Below are 22,763 nucleotides of genomic sequence, written 5' to 3'. Positions count from 1 at the left end.
CAAGAGGTCGAGCAGCCAACCCGAAAGGCGTCTGGCTTCAAACAACTAGGCTCTCCTAGTCGGTTAGACCATTCGGTGCCCTGGTGCACCAACCGAGTGAACTGACACCAAAAAGAAAGACAAAACAAAAAAAGAAGAAGCAAATATTGCTTTGACGCTGGAAAGGCCAGGGGTTTCCACACCCAAAAGGGGCTGGTCACGACGTGACCCAAGCCCAAAGGCACGGCTGCAACACTAGTCCCAACGTGTTGGGACTGGGTTGAGCCCAACACCAAAAGAAAGAAGGCACAAAGGAAAAAAAATGTGCTGACGGCTAGAGCGCATCAGCTGGTGCTCCAGCACTCCGAGAGAGTGCTAAACAGACTGGGTGTAGGCTGGACAAGCCCAGCTCGGTCCAGCACAGCCTAGAGAAATCACTATGGCTAGAAATACGCCATGCATCCAACAAAAAAAAATGTAAGCATTACTTTGCTAGAGTGAACAGAAAATATCCATAGAAGAAAACTTAAAAACTGGAATGAGATTGTAAAAACTAAAAGAAACAGATTGCAAATACATGCAGCAAATCTACTATTGTAAACATAGTAAACTAATGAAAAAGAACCAAATCCTTGCAGCTAATCCACCGTTGGGCTTGCATGCATAGATGCAACAGTCCGTAGGTTTCATGTGTACCGAAAACGAGTTCGAATCTTAACCTTAGCAGCTTGGAAAAGAGGAAGGTTGGTTGCAGTACTTCACTTCAAGAATGGAGCTCCCACGGCTAGAGGAAGAAGGTTTGGGAGAGATGGAGTTTGGGAGAGAGAGTATGAGAGAGAGTTAGAGAGGTTTCTTTGAAAAATCGCCCACTAGAGAGAGGCCCGATTTTTTTCTAAGGGTCTTATAGAGTGTAGGGTTGAGATGGTTGCTTAGAAACCATCCATCCAAGATGGAGGTCTGGGGTGGAACACGGTTTTCCACTGCCGCCCAGCCCTTCCAATGTGTTTCCAAGATTCAAAAAGGCTTTCTAATATTTACTAAGATGCCATGGGGCTGCCGCCCCATGCATCCAATAGAAAAGAGTCAAGGCTAATGATGGCATTACATTGAAAAGGGCCCTTGGGATCCCTTGAATCCCAAGGCAGCCCATCAACCAAGGATTCACGCCAAACCCAAGAGGGTATGACACCTCCTTCAGCCCCAAAAAAGTCTCCTATACTCTTAATGACATGACATTACAATTTTTGAAATTTAAAATTTTATCTTTTTAATGATATGGGTAGGGCCAATCGTGGCCCTCCCTTTATGAGCCTTTAAAAAGTCTTTTACATGAGTTCCACTAACCCAGCTGGTCAATGGGACCAGCTGGTTCCATGGCCTTGGTCGTCCAAGGCTATCCAAAATGGACGAAGGGGGCCTTGGTCAACTTTGACCAAGGGAAGAAAAAGTATATCATGCTATCGATTTCCATTTTAATTAGATTTCAATTATTTTTCCATAATGCTTAGTAATTTTATTTTATATTTTCAATGTGAATGTCATCACACAGCTACTCAAGCAAAGAAATCTTCGTTTCGAGCGAAATTGGTCTCGTTTAGGCCCTCACTAATTTTCTAAGCAATCTTTCGTAATTCACATGCACTGACAGGGTTTTTTCGTCGTTCGGACCTCAAATTCGGGGACAAGCTATATAAATATATTATAAACCTACCCTTAAATTTTCAAAGGTTAATTCATCCGGAATTAGGCTCTTCTTACTTACACAGTGTATTTACATGATTTTCGGGTCGCGCGCACAAAGCTAAAACACAAGGCATAATCAAGTTATATCAAATTACGCGATATAGTCTCATATACCATGAAAGCATACATTTCAATACTAAGTAAGCAGTGAATTTCTCAGAAAAAATCGCGGGTCTTACATCCTACCATCCTTAAAAAAAGGATTTCGTCCGCAAAATCACAAAACATCAAACAACAAAATGGTCAGATCTCGTCTGACAGCGCCTAATCGGCCACAACTAAGTGTGAACACCCAAAATTTTTTAAAATCTTATAAATATTCCCTTTTTTCCCCTGACCCCATTTTCTGAGTAATTGAGTCACTTTTAAATCTAAATTCCATTTTATTTCTCAATTTTTACTGAAAATAAATTCATTTTATATATCTAACTCGGTTTCGGATCCGGATCCATTGTCAAAATCCAAATCTGAGCCTTGTTGTCCAAATTTTTAAATTAAAATTGCAAAAATACCAAGATAATTTCAAAAAGGCTCAGACAGTCCATCCGGCGTCTATTTGGATCCATCGCGGTGTATTCCTCGATTTGAGGTTCAAAACTCAAACATTTTCTCAAAACCTGGATCCAAACCCATTTTCTGAAGAAATTTCCCCAAAATAACCCTGAACTCTCAGAAAACCTTTCTTTTATAAGTATTTGTAAATTTAGTTTAAAAAATTCCTTAGTTTTAGAACTTTATTTCAAAAATACCAAAAAAATATAGATAATGACGAAAAGAACAAAAAAATAAAAAAATAGAAAAGAAAAAATAGTTTTGAAAACCTCCTTTTTGAAAATATCTTTTTTCTAAAAACCCCTTTTGAAAATCGTTTTTATGAGGAACCACTTTTTAGAAAACTCTTGAAAGGAGTCCTCTTTTTATAAAATATTTTAAATCAGAAGGGTCGATGTCGAAGAAGGCCTAACAGCCTTCTGTTATAAAACAGAAGTCGCAGGCCTCCCTGATTTCCCATCAATTCGTCACCCTTCCATCACATATTCTCAATCCACCGCTCTTCTCTCAGACCTTCTCCTCCTTCATTCTTCTCTTCCTCCTCCTTTCATTTCTCCTTTCCCCTCTTCTCACACTGGTTCGGCTGGAGAAAACCATCAGAGCGACATAAGGCAACTCGGTAAGAGGCTCCCCCTTTCTTTCATCTTTGTTATTTCTGATTTTGTTTTATTTTCCTTTCTTTTTAGTTTTTCTATTTAATCGCCTCATTAGAGCACTATTGGGGTGTCAATTCTGCATATAGCAGATGTCAACACCTCTTTGTGTGATATCAACGGGATGCTTGCATTCCAACAATTTTTTTTTTATTTTTCATAACTTAGATCTATATTTTTCTTCTTTCTATCTTAATGATAGTCTCTGTTCTAGATTTTTCTTGTTGATTTTCAATTTCTCATGCGTTTGTTTTTTTCTTTTATTGTCTTTTGATTATTTGTTCGTGCTCTAATCTCCCTTTTGTATCTAATTTTTGGATGATTCAATGGTTTAGAGCCCCTCTGAGGTTGTCTTCCAATTTGTTTCACTATTTCTAGATGATTGGAATCCATCGTTCTTTCACTTCTTATTTAAACATCCTACATTGGGTCTGTTTCCATGTTTACTCATAGCATTCATGTAGTGTGAAGGCATCATCAGCACCAGTCTGTATTAAGCGTATCCCCTATTGATCTGTTATGAACATGGTCAGAATCACCGTAAGAGATGGTACTAGGGGCATTGTGGGTCACTCAGAGGTCCATCGTAATCAAATTCTGAAGATCCCCAGTCCCCATCGTCATTCTGTGGTTGCCCTGTGTATTAATAATACCTGTCCCGGTGTGGAATTACAACTTCCATATTTCACTTGAGCTTACCGTTAGAAGTATCTTCCTTTTATCGGTAGTTCCATTCACATTCCAATAGATGTTAAACTTACATTTTCGTTTTGGATTCATTTTCATAACAGCAGACACACTTTTACACTCACTAATTTGCATCTGAGTATAGCCTTCACGGTAATATCCGATATGGTCCAGTACCCGATCGAATTGACTCTGTGGAAATCTCCAGTTGATCTCATATTCTATCTGTAAACTCACCTTGCTTGCTCAATACCATGCGTTCTGCGTTTTTTATTTTTGTTTTACCATTACCGCCATAGGCATCAACATTCAATAAAGATTTGTCCCAATTATCTATACCCAATAGAGCTGGGGATTTATTTCCTTGATTAGCATTTACCTTCGATCTTCTTTGATACTTCGAAGAGGTGAGGATATCATGAAAAAGGTTGCATTCATCCAGGTTAGCATATAGTAATGAAACTTGGTTTTGATATATGTTTGTTCTGAACTGATTGCAAAATTGTCTGAGTTACACCATGAAAGGGATTAGTGGCTGAGATTCCATCAGTTAATGTTGTAAGGCAGGTTTATCCTTGAATTAATATTGCTTTTTCTCTTATAGTTCATCCAGATTTCCCTATCAGCCATTTATCTCAATTTTGTGAACTACATTAACCTGTCGCATATTTTTCTTAAATCTTGAGATGACATACTTGTCAAAGTCCAATACGCACAGGCTAGGTTGGTGATCTAGGTGTCGTCATTGAGCTCGACAGATGGTTTGGTATGTTAACTTGCCCTGATGACAAACGAGGTAGGTTCAGGGGTTGTGATATAGGTTATATCATTGCTTTTCTGCCCATTCATCTTCTTCTAATAAATGACTGCATTATAAACATTTATTAGCTTAATGAAGTTAACATTTTTTTTTTTGCTTGTGAGTGGATTTTGTGTAACGCACCCTCCTTTCCTGAATAGGTTTAACATCATAGCTGATTTCATCACTCACATTACATGATCTATTCTGCAGTTTTGTTTAGAACTACTTTCAATTTAGCATTCCAACTGCATTCAGTACCAACCACAATATCCCCTGTTACACCTGCTACATCCTTCACTTCCCTGCACATGCACAGCGCACATGCTCCATCTCCGGTATCTATAGTTTCCCACATATCCATCATCTTCCTTCACTGTTGTAACATCCACAGCAACCACTTCATCATATTCACTCCCTGCATCCCCAGCTATGACTCCATCCCAGTCCATTTCCTGTTGTGCTTCATAAACACCACCATTAGCCATCACCCTCTTCACAGCACACACCCATCTTCGCTTGTATATCCTTCACACATCACAATGTTCCTGCAACTACTTGCAGCACCATCACTGCTGCTGTACTTACCACAACACACACACTTCACCGTGCTGGGATCTCCACTTTGATACCCTTAGAAGCACCAATCCGACAACTTTCTGATATCTTCTTCAGTAGTCCTTCGCAACCTATCATATTCCCATGAACTTACCCCTTTTCCTGCTACATCCACCTTGCACTGTGCATGTTTCTGTCGCAACACCTTCATCACACAATCATTCTCATCCATTTGGGCCTCCGTCACTAGCAATCTCCCCTGCACTTCTTCACAGCAGCAACCTAGCATTCACTGTTTGCCTTGCCTCTGCTGTAACAGCTCATAACAGCACCATCCATGTTTAACATCCTCCACTACTGTAACGCCCCAACTTTTTATAGTAAAAATTTTGGAGTAAATTTTTTTTTTTTTAAATAGCGGAAGTGACAAGTCCAAGCGTCGGGCGAGTTACAGGTAAGCCAGAGAGGTACTAAAATCCTTTCATTCATTTATTAAAGCATTAAGTACATCTCATAAATGGAAATACAAATCTAACTATTCAGAGTTTAAACAAGAAACACTGAAAAACTGAGATCTCTTGACTACTTCCAAATACGACGCCACGATGCTCCAATTATGCATTACCTGAAAAATTTTATTGCACAAGGGTCAGACTCCCATGTTTGCGTAAGAAGTATTATATTTATATGTTGTGCTCAGTGTCCAGTGTACAAATATGTGCAATATTTGCAGATATCATAATTGTAAAGTTTCAGGCAATATAACTTGCTAAGAAGGAAAATTCTACTGAAATAGGCATGCTTTCTACTTTGCTATGAAACAAGAAAATACCAGGTGTGTGTTCATTCTTACACTCACTTTGTGTTTTTATCATTTACAAGATCCACTACAAGGATTACAGCATTTATTCACAAACATCTACGAGAACAATGTTAACGTTTTATGTTTATCTTTCCATTACCCTATGGGTACGCATAATCATTCTACATCGTATCCGACCCTCTTTAAGGTAGATCATGGGTCCGGTAACATATACCGCCTTTCAGATATACCCAGAGCCCGAAGAATTCAGTAACATACACCTTCTTCTAGGTGTACTCAGAATCTCAAAGGTTTTTTATATTTATGTATACATTTAACATTTCTTTAAAACCAGGTGCGAGTAATCGCACAACGAGGAGTCTAGTAACATATACCTTCTTTCAGGTATATGCAGAGCCTCGTGAACCTTATGATTATGCATACATTTTTATCTCTCATTTATTTTCCTGTGCGAGCTATCGCAGCACAACGGATTTCCAAAATCCTGAACCAGCCATTGGGTTCACATACATTGTATGCATTTTTTTGTCCAGGTGCCCTAAGCGCCATCAATATAGCATTTCTCGGAACAAGGTTCGACTCAGAGCCCACAATTACGTATTTGTTTACAAACTATGGCGTACGCGTTCGTACCCACAAACTAAGCCATCTACGTGGCATGGTTTGCTTGATTTATAATATATAATATATATATATACATATACATATATATTTCTTCAAGAGTGCCCTTTCTAAGGTCACAGAGACTCATCGCAACAAGTCGGGCTGTCATGAGCCCTCTCGTGTTGTGGCCTTGTGGCTGCCACCTCCAGGTGACGCCATCCACGAAAACTGCTAACCATCGCTATCGCTCGTTGAGGAGCCCTCCTGCAACCTATGTGTGCAAGGCCCATCACACACCCAAAGTGAGTTTTCTTCCTACTACTGCCGCACCCCTGCTAATGGTGCAACACCACCATTTGGATCCCGTGGGTCACAGTAGACCCTTATGCGTCGACCGACCATCATAATCAGTGTCCTTCGCCCCCGCTGCAGCCTCTCCAAAACCGACACACTGCCCGGGTGAGATCGATCAACTCTGAAGCTTTAAACTAGCTGGAAGTAGGACATATCAGAGAGCATGCATTAAGATCACGAATAATTCAATGAGTTCCTAGCATACTGAGTTTTGAGCAGTAAATTGGCCCAAAAACATTAAGTTCAATCAAGAACATATTGTACTTAGAACATGACAAAGATGCATTTTAGGGCTCTCCCATGTTTAAGACAAAAATATAATAGTTCACAACCCACACTACTGTTCCCTTAGCCATACTGCTCTGATTACATACTTTTATGGTCTAAACATTTAATAAGATCAGTTGTAGCATAAATTCAGAATCATTAGGTCCAGCATGCTCAACATAAATTTGGCAAATAGCAAGATATGTAAATCTGTCCCAAGCCCATATAGTAGAAGACCATATTGATTGAGTCCTCATTCACTAAATAAGCTATTTTTTTTTAACTTTATGTCAAACTAATCCAACCTAGTAGAATAATCAAAGGAATAAATAAAATAAAGGCCTGATGCCCAAGATCAAATTAGGCAATTATGCGTTAAAATGTGGCATGTTTGTACAGATCAGTAAGAACTTTACTCAAAAATACATATATAGCCATCCTAAAAGTAGACATTCGTGACATGCCAATATACAAGAAGGAATGACAAATGACGTCTCAGCATAACTTGGTATGCTTGTAGTCACATAAAAAAATCGAAATTTTGAATATTCCACAGTCAATGACTATAGTAATAGTCCAAGTCTTACACATTATTATTTTGTTGCACAGTTAACCTATACCTAACCTTCTTTGATTGCAAATGATCTGATCCATCAAACAAACATTATTAAGATTGTTTTCTAATGGGTACACAACATATATCACAACTAAGTTTTTTTTTTCTATTTCTTATAATCAGAAAAGACGTGTTTTCTAATGGGTACACAACATATATCACAACTAAGTTTTTTTTCTGTTTCTTAGAATCAGAAAATGACGTTTTTTTTTTCTAATGGGTACACAGCATATGTCACAACTAAGTTTTTTTTTTGTTTTTTCTAATGGAGACTTCTACCCGAGTCTATAGTGACGTCCATTCATAGATCGCCCGACGACACTGCAACATGTTTGTGCCACAAGACGTCAAACACGCACATATAAAGTCAAATACTCCTTACCTTTTTGGAGTCTCGCGACGGCAACCACCCCACTTCCTTATCTTTGTTGAAGCAGCGCACTAGGTCGCTAATGGAGGTCCACTTGCACAACAATAGAAGGTTTACACATCCAGCAAGAGAGGTCCAAACTCACGAAAATGGTGAGGAAAGAGAGAGAGAGAGAGAGAGAGAGAGAGAGAAACGTCTAGAGTGGTTGCATGTTTTATTTTTTTTTATTCTTGAGCCCCTCATATGACTCCTCTTAATTAGGGGAGTTACAATTTTTTTCAAACTTCAAGCCCCACCAACATCCACGATTTTTTGTGGGTGGTCATGCTTCCATAATTGCCCTCTTTCTCCCATGACTAGAATCTCTCTAACTTCCATTTTCAGTTTACTTTATGGGTACCCCTCTTCCATGTCACATGGGATTCCCCTTGTTTTTTGAAAAAGAGAAAAAAGTAGCCAAAAATGTAGGCTTAACCCAACTCCCACGTTTTTACCATTCCTATATATATTATTTATTTATTATTATTATTATTTTTAAAATTCCCATCATCCTCTTTTTGTGCAAAAAGGAAAAAAACCATGCACAAGGGGTTTTGAAGAAGGGTCTTCATCCTAAGGGGTAACGAGCCCCATCACTTGTGCTACATTGTTTTTCGTTGCAAAGTATGTGGATTAAATTGTATTTAACCCTTTCAGTTTCGTTCTGGATTTCATGAAAAGCAATGTTTTTTTTTTTTAATGTGGGCGCTCCGGGGTTTTGAACTTGGGTTGTGGCTCCACACAACCGTGTGTCCTACCATTACACTACACCATCACTTGGTGTTTACTTTTTCAAGAAAATTCTATTTATGTCATATTTGGATGTTTTTCCTTGTTGATGGATTTCTTCCATTTTCAAGTGGATTTTTCACCTGTTGGTTCTAAACTTTCACTCTCTTACCTTAAATGTGCTTCAAATCTCACGCTATTATCCTGCAACCATCAGATTTCCCCACTTGGCCTCGTGAACCGGGTCGGATCATCGGATCTTGCTAAAGTCCAGATCCAAGTACCCTTTCTAGTATTCGTTATCAGGTTCGCTCTACTGGCCCGCATGCCTCAAAATCACATTGAATATTTCATAAACCATATTATTTCACATAAACACACGTTTTTATTTCCTTGAAAAATTCTTAAAATTCATGGGTTTTACAACTACATTTTTGCATCTTCATTCATCGTCACAGCATGTCACCAAGTCTCTTACAGCGTATCAGTCCATCACTTTTCCATCACCTGTTATAACATTCATTTACTGCTGTTAAATTCTGCAACACCCTTCATAAACATCCATTTTCACCTCTCGGACACCTATTAGTGTGAATTGCACTTCGTCCCTTGCCCAATGCAAATTACTCATCTTGCTGTCAAGCACTGTAAAGCTAGGCTAGAACTCATTCTCAGCATTATCACTCCACTACACTGCATCTAGGCACTTCACTGCCTATCAACACAGCATATGTGTGCCTGCTATAGTCATTCCATCACACCCCCTGTATGCTCACAACAGTGGTAAACACTGTTGTGGTTCCCTGTACACCATCAATGCCCAGCTGCAATATCTATAGCACTTTCCCCGTTTGCCATCCTAATGCCTTTATTTTTCCTACCATTGCATCATTTCCCAGCATCTTTCACCTGTCATCTATCACTGTTGCAAAACAACTTCATGCCCAACACCCTTCATATCAGCAAAATGCACTGTTATGCAAACACAATTCCACCTATTACCACACCTCTCCTATCTCATAAGCTATTGTCCACCTATATGCCATATATATATATATATATATATATATATATATATATATATATATATATATATATATGCATGTATGTACATAGGTATATATCACTTTTTATCTTTCACACCTTAGATCATAAATATCGTGGCATATGCGCATCTCACCACCTACATCTTTTAAATCAATGTGATATGTGCAACTCTCTTCTATTTTCATACTAACTCTGTTTTGCAGGAATCTCTGGAAAATGTTGATTTCCCTCTTAGATTAGGATTTTAACATTTCAATTTTAATTTCAAGTTTGTAATAGTTAGATATTAAAGAGAATTTTATCTTTTCAAGCATAGATTAGAATGTATGAGCATTGTAAATGTCATAAATTGTTTGTTTTCATATTTTTTACCTTTTATTTTCAAAAATTCACGAATGGGAACACGAATGGCACATGCACCATTCTAATAAAAGGTGATTAAATCCTAAGTTGATGATTTACATCAATGGCCATAGTCAGGATGTGAACAAAACTTAGGATTTTCATTTTTTATGGAATAACATTGGATCCACACTGGGTCTCTTTCTAAAAATCATCATATTTTTAAATATTTTCTCTTTTATCAAGGTTTAACTCAAAATTAACTCAAAATATATATCAATGGCCATAGTCAGGATATATTGAGAGTTAATTTCATTTTAAACTCTATAAAAGCACCAAAATATGTTTTATTCTTCACCTGAATTCAAATATGATTATTATATAATACATTCATTGACCATAGTCAAGGATGTATTATATTTTCAATCTTATTTCAATTCATTTAAAGAATGAAATATGTTTTTCAAATCCAATTTCAAAAATTCTTCAATCAATTCATCATATAGGATAGAATTGCATCATATTTTCAAAATTCTTTTTCAAAAATTCAAGTGATTTTGAGTATCTCCTTCAATCCTTATTTATAGATTCAAATCCAATTTTAACTCATTTTCAAGACTCAAAATTCGATTTCAAAAGTCCAAATTGACTTTGAAATTTTAAATTCGTTTTGTATTCAAACTTCAATTTCCAATTCAAGTCAAATTTCCAAGTTCAAATCAACTTTGAAATTCCAAATTCATCTTTCAAGATTCGAATTAAATCAATATCTCAAATTCAATTTCAGAGTTCAATTTAACTTTGAAATTTCTGATTCATTTTTCTGATTTCAAAACTCGAGCTTTAAATCAAGTTCATCCTTTATTTATCATCGAGTCTTGATTCTCAAATTCAAATTCAAAGTTTTGAGATTGATTCTAAATCTCAAAATTCAATTCTTTTCTAAAGTTTTAAATTCAATTTGGGTCCTCAAAAACCAGATCCATCTTCAAAAGTCCCATTTTGGACTTTTAAAATCCAAATTCCAAAATTAGAATCCAACTCTAATTAAGGATCCAGATTTCCAAATCCAATCTCCATTTTTGGATCCCAGACCTCGGATCCAATTCCATTTAGGTCCCAGAATTCAACTCTATCTTGGATCCCAGACTTTGGATCTAATTCCATTTAGGATCCAGAATTCAACTCTATCTTGGATCTTAGACTTTGGATCCAATTCCATTTAGGATCCAGAATTCAACTCTATCTTGGATCTCAGACTTCGGATCCAATTCCATTTAGGATCCAGAACTCAACTCCATCTTTTGATCTCAGCCTTCGGATCCAAATCCATTTAGGATGCCAAATTTCAAATCCAAGTTTATCTTGATTCCCAAATTCCAAAAACCAATTCCATTTTTTCATATCTCATCTAGATTTCTTAAACCCAATTCTACTTTTCGAACTCAACTTGGATTTCTCAAATCCCATTCTGATTTCCAAACTTTAAAATCTGGAATTCAACTCTATTTCAAATATTCATTTCTTCTGCTAAATCCAGGTTCAAAAGTCAAAGTTCAAAGTCCATTTCTGACTTTGAAATTTCCTTTCTTTTTCTTTTTATCTCAACTTCAAATCATTCTTTTCAAAATCAAAGATTTATTTTCCCCACTTTGATTATTTCAAAGACTTAGAACTTCAAATCTCTTTCTTGATCTATCTCTAAGCTCTAAGTTAAATTCAACTATTCAGAAATCATTTCTTCCTTTCTTCATTCCTTTTTCGCTTGAAAAATCTCAGATTTCCAAAAGTATTTTCTCAAAAGCATACATTTCTGCATTTACATTGCACAAGCATGATTCTTTGTGCGTTTAGACTTAGAATAAATTCTTGGATAATATTTAGGCAAAGCAAAAAGGCATAAATTCGATCCTTGCTTCGATTACCCCTGGTAAAGGCGCCAGGAATGGTCGAACCTTATACCGACGAGCGAATCCCGTCTCCCAATTTTCCCGCAAATATTTCAAAATGAAGGCGAGTAACTTTTCTAAATATTTTCAAATTAAGGTCAAGTGAGACCTTTACAGAAGATTTCCTCTCTCGCCTCTCTTTTCTCTTCTTTTCTCTTCTCTCTTCTTTTTTCTGTCTTGTATTTTTCCCTTTAAAAAGGAGAAAATAGTGGTTAGAAAGGAAAAGAGAAGGAAGAGAGAGAAAACCACAAGAGGAAAAATTTTGCGATGATCACAGTTTTGGCGACCGTGATGGGACTCGTCTTCGTCCGGTTAGATCTATGCCTTTTTTTTTTCTTTGCTATGATATTATCAAAGTCTTTATTCTATAAATGTCAGCTTCATTTCCATGCAAACCTTAGGAGCCTAGACTCAGTCCTAAGCTGACATAAATGCATGTAGGATTTAAGTATGGTTTGGTAGGACCATATTGAGGAGATTATTCCATGTTCACATTAGATTTAGGTCTAAAATACAACTCTCCTCAATTCTAGGGATTGAATGCAAAATAATGTATGCAAGTGTATGCTCCTTTTCATTTAAATCTATCTCTTTAGGACTTGCATTAGAGCTTTTTGGTCTTATTGCATGTTGAGCATGTTTTTGAAAACATCCCTACCTATATTATCCCGGTCTTCACGTTGCTGGGCTGTCTCACTGAACCATAGTTTGGGAGAGAGCCTCACAACTGGACCACCTAATTGGGTCCGTGCCCCCCTACCACATACCTAAGAGCCATAGTCCGAGGTATATCGATAGGTGCTCAAGGATGTTGGGAAGCCATTTCATTAGAACCATAGAAATATCTTTATGCCACGTACTTCGAGCTTTGGCTCGAGTATATCGGCATATCTTGATTGGAATCAAACGATCTAAATCTTAGAGTTAGGATTAAGGTCCTATCAGCTATTTCAAAATATTGCATTTAGAGTCAACTTTAGGGAGTGTTGTTTTTGCATCCTTGTTTGTACATCTGTGATTGTATGATATTTTATATCTGTGATCATCGCAAAATTTTTCCTCTCTTCTGGTTTTCTCTCTCTTCCTTCTCTTTCCCTTTTCTAACCTCTATTTTTCTCCTTTTTGAAGGGAGAAAAATAAAAGAAAGAGAGAAGAGAAGAGAAAAGAAAGAGAGAGAGAAGAGAAACTCTTTTGCGGGGTTTCACTTGACCTTGATTTGAAAATATTTAGCAAATAACTCGCCTCCGTTTTGAAAATATTTGCGAGAAAATGGAGAGACGGGATTCGCTCATCGGTACGAGGTTTGACCGTTCCTGGTGCCTTTACCAGGGGTAATCGAACCAAGGATCGAATCTATGCCTCTTTGCTTTGCCTAAATATTATCTAAGAATTTATTCTAACTCTAAATGCACAAAGAATCATGCTTGTGCAATGCAGGAATGTATGCTGTTTTTAAAAGATGTTTTGAAAATTTCCAAGTATTCTGAGATGAACTTGGTAATAGAATGAAGAAATGGTTTCTGAGTAATTGAATTTAACTTAGAACTTGAGATAGATCAAAGAAGTTATAAGTCTTCGAAGTAATTTAAACTTGGAGGAATGAATCTTATTTTTGAAAAAGAATGATTTTGAAATGAAAGGAAATGAAGTTTCAAAGTCAGAAATAGACTTTGAATTTTAATCATGGATTTAGGAAAAGAAGATGAAATTTTGAAGTGATATTGAATTTTGAATCTCAGAATGGATCTGAGAAGATCAAATAGTATTTAAAAATAGAAATGGATTTAGGGAGTTCAAATGAGATCTGGAAATGGACTTGGATTTGACATCTAGATTTTTGAAATGGAATTGGATCTTAAAAGGGATTTAAGATTTGGGATCTGAGATCCGATGCAAAATTGGGTTCTGGATCGTAAGATGGATTTGGATCTGAAGTTTGAGATCTAACATAAAGTTGGACTCTGGACCCTAAGATAGATTGTGGATCTGAAGTCTGAGATTCAATGTAGACTTGGGTTCTGGATCTTAATATGGAATTGGATCTGTAATCTGAGATCCAAGGTGGAAGTTTGAGTTCTGGATCTTAAAGTGGATTTGTTAAATTCAGAAGATAAATTAAGACCTTCCAGGTTTTAAATTGAACTTGGAAAATGAAATTTAGAATTTGAATATACAAATGAATTTTAAAGTCAAATTAGACCTTGAATTTAGAGCTTTGAATTTAGAAAATGAAAAGAATCTCAAAGTTAAATTAAACTTTGAATTTGATTCGAGTTTTGAATATAAATTGAATTTGAAATTTTAAAGTCAAGTTGAACTTTGAAATCTTATTTGAATTGGAATTTTTAAATATAAAATGAATTTGAAATCTCAAAGTTAAATTGGACTTTGAGATTTGAAACTGAAATAGAACTGGAAATGAAAAGCTGAATTGGTTTTTACAAGAATTTGAAGATTGATTGAAGAAGATATTTACATCATTTGGAGTTTTTTTTTAAAAAGTAATTTGGAAAATATGATGCAGTTCTATCCTAAGTGATGAATGAATTTAAAGAATTTTGAAATTTGGGTTTTGAAAATCATATTTCATTCTTTACATGAATTGAAATAAGATTGAAAATATAATACATCCTTGACTATGGTCATTGAATGTATTATATAATGATCAGTATTTAAATTCAGGTGAAGAATAAAACATATTTTTGTGCTTTTATAGAGTTTAAAATGAAATTAACTCTCAATATACCCTGACTATGGCCATTGGTATATATTTTGAGCCAATTCTAAGTTAAACTTTAATAAAAGAAGGAAATATTTGAAAATATGATGATTTTTGAAGAGCATCCAGTGTGGATCTAGTGTTATTTCATAAAAGATAAAAATACTAAGTCTTGTTTACATCCTGACTATGGCCATTGATATAAATCATCAACTTAGGATTAATTACCTCTTACGAAATGGTGTACGTGTCATTCGTGTTTCATGATCATGCATATATTTTAGGGATATTTCATATAAAAATATGCATGATTTCATGAGAAAATGATTTATAAACCCAAATTTATGTTAGTTTCGAGTAAATGTGCTAAAATGATTTAAAAATAGAAAATGCATGAAAAATAGTTTTATTTTATATTTTAATGCTTATTTTAGTTTTTGTCATAATTGTAGTTGTTTAGTTTTTTAAAATCATAAAAAAATTAGATTTCAAATAGACTTAGTTTTATAATTTCTAGAACATAGTCACTTTGAGTTGTTTTGCAAATATTTTTTTTTTTGAAGAGAGGTTTTGAAATGGAATTCTTTGAAATAAGATGGACTTATGGAAAAACTTTCAAAATTATAAATACCATACGTAGGGGGAAGAGAGGCTTGTCTTCTCTCTTATGCTTTTGCCCTCTTTCCTAACCCTTCCCCTTCACCTTGTTTCTTGCCTTCTTCTTCTCCTTCTCCCTTGATCTCTCTTCTTCCTTAATCCGGTGGAGGCATCCAGCTACGGTAATGGCATATAGGAGGATTCCACTTCTCTTCTAACCCTTCCAATTTGGTAAGTTCTTCTTCTTCTTCTTCTTCTTCCTCTTCTTCTCCTTCTCTAATTCCTCCTTCTATTTCTCATTAGATTAGTTAATCTGAAATAAAAATCAAAATAAGATGAAATCGTAGAATAATTTCCATTTGATTTTACATTTTAGCATTCATGATTCATTCAAATCTTGTTCTGATATATGTTGATTCAGAGATTTTTAGATCAGATTTTGATTTTAGTTTTTAGGAATAGTTTCATTTGCAGATTACAGTTTAGTTTTAATTCATATGCCTTGTTTGAGTTTAAAGATAGATTGAAGGATGATTCATCTGTATTGATCGATCAAGCTCTAAAAATCATCCAACTGATCTATGCTCACCGATGATATCACGTTTTGAATTTCTCTTGTTTCTGATTGAATCTGCTGTCTTAGAGAATTCGATTTGGATTTCCCTGTGTATGCTACATATTAAGTATTGATCAATCATTTTTCGCCTGATGATATCTGTTTGAATTTGAACCAAATAAATTGTTTGAATCTGATAAATCAAATTTCATCTGCACTCTGATCAACGGATTATTTTTTTTGGAAAAGGATCATCGTGATCATTTAATTGGAACCGATCAGAGATCGGATATCATTTTGAATTGCGATTTCTGTTTTCCGGCGAGTGTCTTGATTCTGATCGTCGGTGTTGTACTATTATTTGATGATTGTCTGATTGCTGATCTTTGGTGAGAGCTTTTGATTGATCAACGATTTGATGATCTGGATCATCCAGATCACCTGGATATCCAAAAATATTCTTTATCGATCGGGGCTCTGTACCTGCTGGAGAGTCACTGTGAAGCAAGCCGATCAGAAATTATTTGATGCTGTGGAAATCCAAATGCTGCAAATAAGTTTACTGGAATCAATACTGGCCGGATCACTTCACATTTATCGTGAAAAATATGAAAGAGGCATTTTCAATTGAGTTACCGTGAAAATTCATTTCACGGCTGTTGATATTTCCGGTGGAGGCTGTCGATATTTGAAACTCTAGTGTGTGTTTCTGAAAAAAATCGATCGGATGTTCTGATCTGAAGTAAAAGTATGAATATTGCATCATCATTGTTGAACATCTGTGAAATTTAGTAAAAACAGGAGGATTTGCCGGAAGTTCTGGTAGCTCAGCTCCCTGAAATGGTGGGAACCGAACTCACCTGTGTGAGGTCGTGTATTGTGATTCAATCGTGAAAATCCACTTCTACTATAATGTGTTTTGAAAATATATATATATATATATATATATATATATATATATATATATATAATAATGTTCAGAGTTTGTTTTTAAAACACAATTGTCCTGATTGCTTATTTTTTTTTCTCATTTTCACGGCAAAGAATTGTTTTGAAAAAAAAATGTTTTCCAGCAAGTGTAGCTGTTTCCTAATCTCTGGTGACTATTGTTTTCTCTGATTGTCTGCATTCTTTGTTTTTAATTTTTTTTATGTTCAATTTTTTTCTCAAATTCCTTAGTTCAATCATTTTCCCTGTTTAGTGTTTTCTAGTTTGTTGTTGAATTTCACTATTTTGTTCTTGTTTCAATTACTGTTTTGCTTTTCCTTACATAAATCTCTTATTTTGTCCCTTCCTTGTTTTTATTAGACATTAGTTAATTGAATATTAGTTAATTGTTAGATGTTAGTAAGTAATTAGCTAGATTTAATTAGTTGTTGTTAATTACTTTGTTATTAGCTTAAGTAGTTACTTGTTTAGCATTTCTTAGTGAATTGTGATTTCATTAGATCATTTAGCAAGTATATTTCTATATTTGGTACTGCTCGTGTTCATTTGAATTATGCAGGATAGCACAGGACTAGAGTGGAATTGATTACGTGACACGAAGTACGATGAATAAAGCTTCTTTTTACTTTTTAGTTTAGAATTAGGAATTTAATTGGGTTTGTAAATATTGCACTTTACGCCCTCTGCGAAGGGTATTCATTTGTTGTAATAGTTAGTTGATTTTACATTTCTTGAACATTTTTACATTTCAAATAATTCGGCAATAAAGATTAGTTTAGATTTGTGTACTTGAATACGATATATTCCCATTCTCTGAGTTCGACCCGGTCTCATCCACTAGTGAGAACCGGTTTTTATTATTTGATGTCTGGTTTTCACATATTTTACATTTAAAAATCTTTTCAAAATTACAACGATTATAAAGAAGACATCAAATTTTTGGCGCCGTTGCCGGGGAACGGCGTAATATTAGTATTCACTTTATTACCTAGTGTTTGTGTGCATTTAGGTTTAGAACCACGTATGTGCATATCTTAGAGACGAGCTTACTTTTCTGCACAGCCCACCTATTAGGATTCCCTTAGAGGTGACTGTGTACGATTGGTACCGTACACATAGATTTTATATTTCTTATGCATAATCTCTGTTATGTGTAACTGCCTGGTGTTTGTTTAGTTTTTGTTGTTTTTAGTTTACTCGCTTTGTGGTTTGCGTGGTTTGACCGCTTAGTGCGTTAGTTAGGTAGAAAATCCAAATTAGGACGTGTGCTACACCGGTCTATTCTAAGGTGTACGCAATGGCTGACGATCATCAATTGATCCATCCTTTGAGGGAGTACTTCATGCCAAATACGTATACTCCCGCCTCCTGCATCACAAGACCTGATGTAGGAGCGAGCCATTTTGAGATTAAGGCCAGTGTGATTCAAATGTTACCTTCGTTTTATGGCCTTAGCAATGAGGACCCATATCGTCATCTCGACGAATTCCTTGAGATTTGCTCGACTGTGCGAATCAATAACTTTGGAGATGATGCTATGCGGTTGACTTTGTTTCCGTTCTCTCTCAAAGATAAAGCCAAGCACTGGCTAAAATCTCTTGAGACAGTTCATATTACTACTTGGGAAGGAATGCAAAGAGAATTTTTAAAAAAATATTTCCCAATTAGTAAGACGAACCAGTTTCGCAAAGCTATAACCAGTTTTTCTCAAATTGAGGGAGAACAGTTTCACGAGTCTTGGGAGAGATTGAAAGATCTTCTCCGCAAGTGTCCCCATCACCAGGTGCCTCGTTGGCAGTTGGTGCAGTATTTTTATGACGGGCTTACTGAGAAGCATCGTCAAATGGTTGATTCGTCTTGTGGGGGCACTTTTATGCTCAAGAGTGAGGATGAGGCATGGTCTTTATTCGAGACTTTGAGTGAAAACATGATGCATCATACCTTGTCTTCACGTCTCGATAGGACTACACTTGTGTCTAGTGGTCCTAGGAAAATAGGGATTTCTGAAGTTGGGTCTGAGTTAGAATTGCGTACCAAGGTTGACCAGTTGACTAGGAAGTTAGACCGATTCCTAGCCAATTCTTCGAGAAGTCCAGTAGAAAGAGTGTGCGAGCTATGTGCTAGCCCTACACATTGTGTTTCAGATTGTCCGGCGGCACCATTATATCATGAATTCGTTCAGGAGCAGGTGAATGTTGCCCAAGGTTTCGCTAGACCCATGCCTGATTCATTTACACCATCATATACCCCAGGTTGGCAAAACCAATCCATTCCCCTATCCCATCAGCCCTCCCAGACACGATGAAGGATTTTTTGAGGGATCCGTCTGGCTGGGGACGTGAAACTTAGCGCTTTATGGGAGGCAACCCATATTCTGTACAGTATTACATTTGTTGTTAGGATTTGTAGATGTTATTTGGCTTTATTTTTCGTTTTCTAACTTTTTCTATGAGTTTCATGTTTTGTCATGTATATATTGCATTCATTACATTCATAGAACGCCCATTTTTAATTCATGTCAGGTCATTCTACTCTTTTCCCTCATTTATTTCTCTCATGTGCATTCACTTAGTTTCATATAAGCATGGGGGAGTGCCACTGGGACAGTGTCATTCAAGCATGGGGGAGGGTGTAGTTTGCACACCTTGATATTTCTGTTTACGTTCTTGCACATGTTTACACATATCTCATGAAAAGTAGATTTTTAAAGAAAGAGTTTGAACTTATATTAATGTTATTTCAAATCTGATGTTTTTAGAGGATTTTTAAGCCCCACGAAAATTTTTTCTGACATAGATCTAAAAATTATGGTTGTTTATGCGGATTTCAAAGAAATGATGATAGATACATGTTAGAATTTATTTTGAATCATAAATATGAATATGCATAGTTCTATTTTTGAAAAACTAAGCAAATGAACAAAAGCGTAAAAATGAGCTCAAAAAGTGAGAAAAAGCATGCGTTAGGTTGTTTGGATAATTCCACAATCCTTAGTAGATGGAACTTAGATGTAAGTTGAAACTTTTAATTCCATTTTTGAAAAGGAGAGTGGAAAACTTCGTGATCCTAAGTAACTGAGAATAGATACAAGTTGAAATGTTTGACTCTCATGTTATATAGGTGAATGAAGGAAGTCACTTTTATGTCTTAGTTAATATCTTTTGGTATGCATTGAAAAAGTATAGAAGATATTGACATTGCACAAGGCATAAAAGCAGACCACACGCAAGCTATAAGAGAAGAATGAATACGCAAAAAGAAAAAGCGTGAAAAAATGAAAAAAGAGCTGAAAAAGAAAGAAAAGTTCAGTGCTTAGAAGTGCGATTGAGAAAACCTGTGCAGAAAACATATGTGTGAGGATAAGTAAATAATAATATGTTTTTATTGGATTTTCTAAGAATAAAACATAAATAATTGTGATATTTAGAAAAGTGAAAGAAATTCTTTTTTGTGGTGGTATATAAAAGACTCTAATTATGTTTTGATTTTGAAATAACAGGAAATATTTATGGAAATAAAGTCTTTGATTACCTACTGATTGTGAGGATGTGTAATATTATGCATACATGACAGAGATGTTGTGGGTAGCATCACTGCAAACCCTCACGAGACCTTACTCGTCCACTGGGGTAACCCAGGGGATGAAAGGGCTTGTTGCATGAGCTAAATGCAACCGTGATTCCTACGAAAGTGAGTTAGGTGATAGTTTGATTTCTTGCATTTTTCTAATTTGCTCGAGGACTAGCAAAACATAAGCATGGGGGTATTTGATCATGCATATATTTTAGGGATATTTCATATAAAAATATGCATGATTTCATGAGAAAATGATTTAAAAACCCAATTTTATGTTAATTTCGAGTAAATGTGCTAAAATGATTTAAAAATAGAAAATGCATGAAAAATAATTTTATTTTACATTTTAATGCTTATTTTAGTTTTTGTCATAATTGTAGTTGTTTAGTTTTTGAAAATCATAAAAAAATTAGATTTCAAATAGACTTAGTTTTATAATTTCTAGAACATAGTCACTTTGAGTTGTTTTGCAAATTTTTTTTTTTGAAGAGAGGTTTTGAAATGGAATTCTTTGAAATAAGATGGACTTGTGGAAAAACTTTCAAAATTATAAATACCATACGTAGGGGGAAGAGAGGCTTGTCTTCTCTCTTATGCTTTTGCCCTCTTTCCTAACCCTTCCCCTTCACCTTGTTTCTTGCCTTCTTCTTCTCCTTCTCCCTTGATCTCTCTTCTTCCTCAATCCGGTGGAGGCATCCAGCTACGGTAATGGCATATAGGAGGATTCCACTTCTCTTCTAACCCTTCCAATTCGGTAAGTTCTTCTTCTTCTTCCTCTTCTTATCCTTCTCTAATTCCTCCTTCTATTTCTCATTAGATTAGTTAATCTGAAATAAAAATCAAAATAAGATGAAATCGTAGAATAATTTCCATTTGATTTTACATTTTAGCATTCATGATTCATTCAAATCTTGTTCTGATATATGTTGATTCAGAGATTTTTAGATCAGATTTTGATTTTAGTTTTTAGGAATAGTTTCATTTGCAGATTACGGTTTAGTTTTAATTCATATGCCTTGTTTGAGTTTAAAGATAGATTGAAGGATGATTCATCTGTATTGATCGATCAAGCTCCAAAAATCATCCAACTGATCTATGCTCACCGATGATATCACGTTTTGAATTTCTCTTGTTTCTGATTGAATCTGCTGTCTGAGAGAATTCGATTTGGATTTCCCTGTGTATGCTACAGATTAAGTATTGATCAATCATTTTTCGCCTGATGATATCTGTTTGAATTTGAACCAAATAAATTGTTTGGATCTGATAAATCAAATTTCATCTGCACTCTGATCAACAGATTATTTTTTTTGGAAAAGGATCATCGTGATCATTTAATTGGAACCGATCAGAGATCGGATATCATTTTGAATTGCGATTTCTGTTTTCCGACGAGTGTCTTGATTCTGATCGCCGGTGTTGTACTATTATTTGATGATTGTCTGATTGCTGATCTTTGGTGAGAGCTTTTGATTGATCAACGATTTGATGATCTGGATCATCCAGATCACCTGGATATCCTAAAATATTCTTTATCGATCGGGGCTCTGTATGTGGTGGAGAGTCACTGTGAAGCAAGCCGATCAGAAATTATTTGATGCTGTGGAAATCCAAATGCTGCAAATAAGTTTACTGGAATCAATACTGGCCGGATCACTTCACATTTATCATGAAAAATATGAAAGAGGCATTTTCAATTGAGTTACCGTGAAAATTCATTTCACGGCTGTTGATATTTCCGGTGGAGACTGTTGATATTTCCGGTGGAGGCTGTTGATATTTCCGGTGGAGGCTGTCGATATTTGAAACTCTAGTGTGTGTTTCTGAAAAAATTTGATCGGATGTTCTGATTTGAAGTAAAAGTATGAATATTGCATCATCATTGTTGAACATCTGTGAAATTTAGTAAAAACAGGAGGATTCGCGAGAAGTTCTGGTGGCTCAGCTCCCTGAAATGGTGGGAACCGAACTCACCTGTGTGAGGTCGTGTATTGTGATTCAATCGTGAAAATCCACTTCTACTATAATGTGTTTTGAAAAAAAATATATATAATAATGTTCAGAGTTTGTTTTTAAAACACAATTGTCCTGATTGCTTATTTTTTTTTCTTATTTTCACGGCAAAGAATTGTTTTGAAAAAAAAATGTTTTCCAGCAAGTGTAGCTGTTTCCTAATCTCTGGTGACTATTGTTTTCTCTGATTGTCTGCATTCTTTGTTTTTAATTTTTTTTATGTTCAATTTTTTTCTCAAATTCC

The sequence above is a fragment of the Nuphar pumila genome, chromosome 7, assembly GCF_984573655.1.
Source record: "Nuphar pumila chromosome 7, dmNupPumi1.hap1.1, whole genome shotgun sequence".
NCBI lineage: Eukaryota > Viridiplantae > Streptophyta > Magnoliopsida > Nymphaeales > Nymphaeaceae > Nuphar > Nuphar pumila.
The sequence above is the reverse complement of the archived record's forward strand: the minus strand, read 5'-3'. Positions refer to the sequence as shown.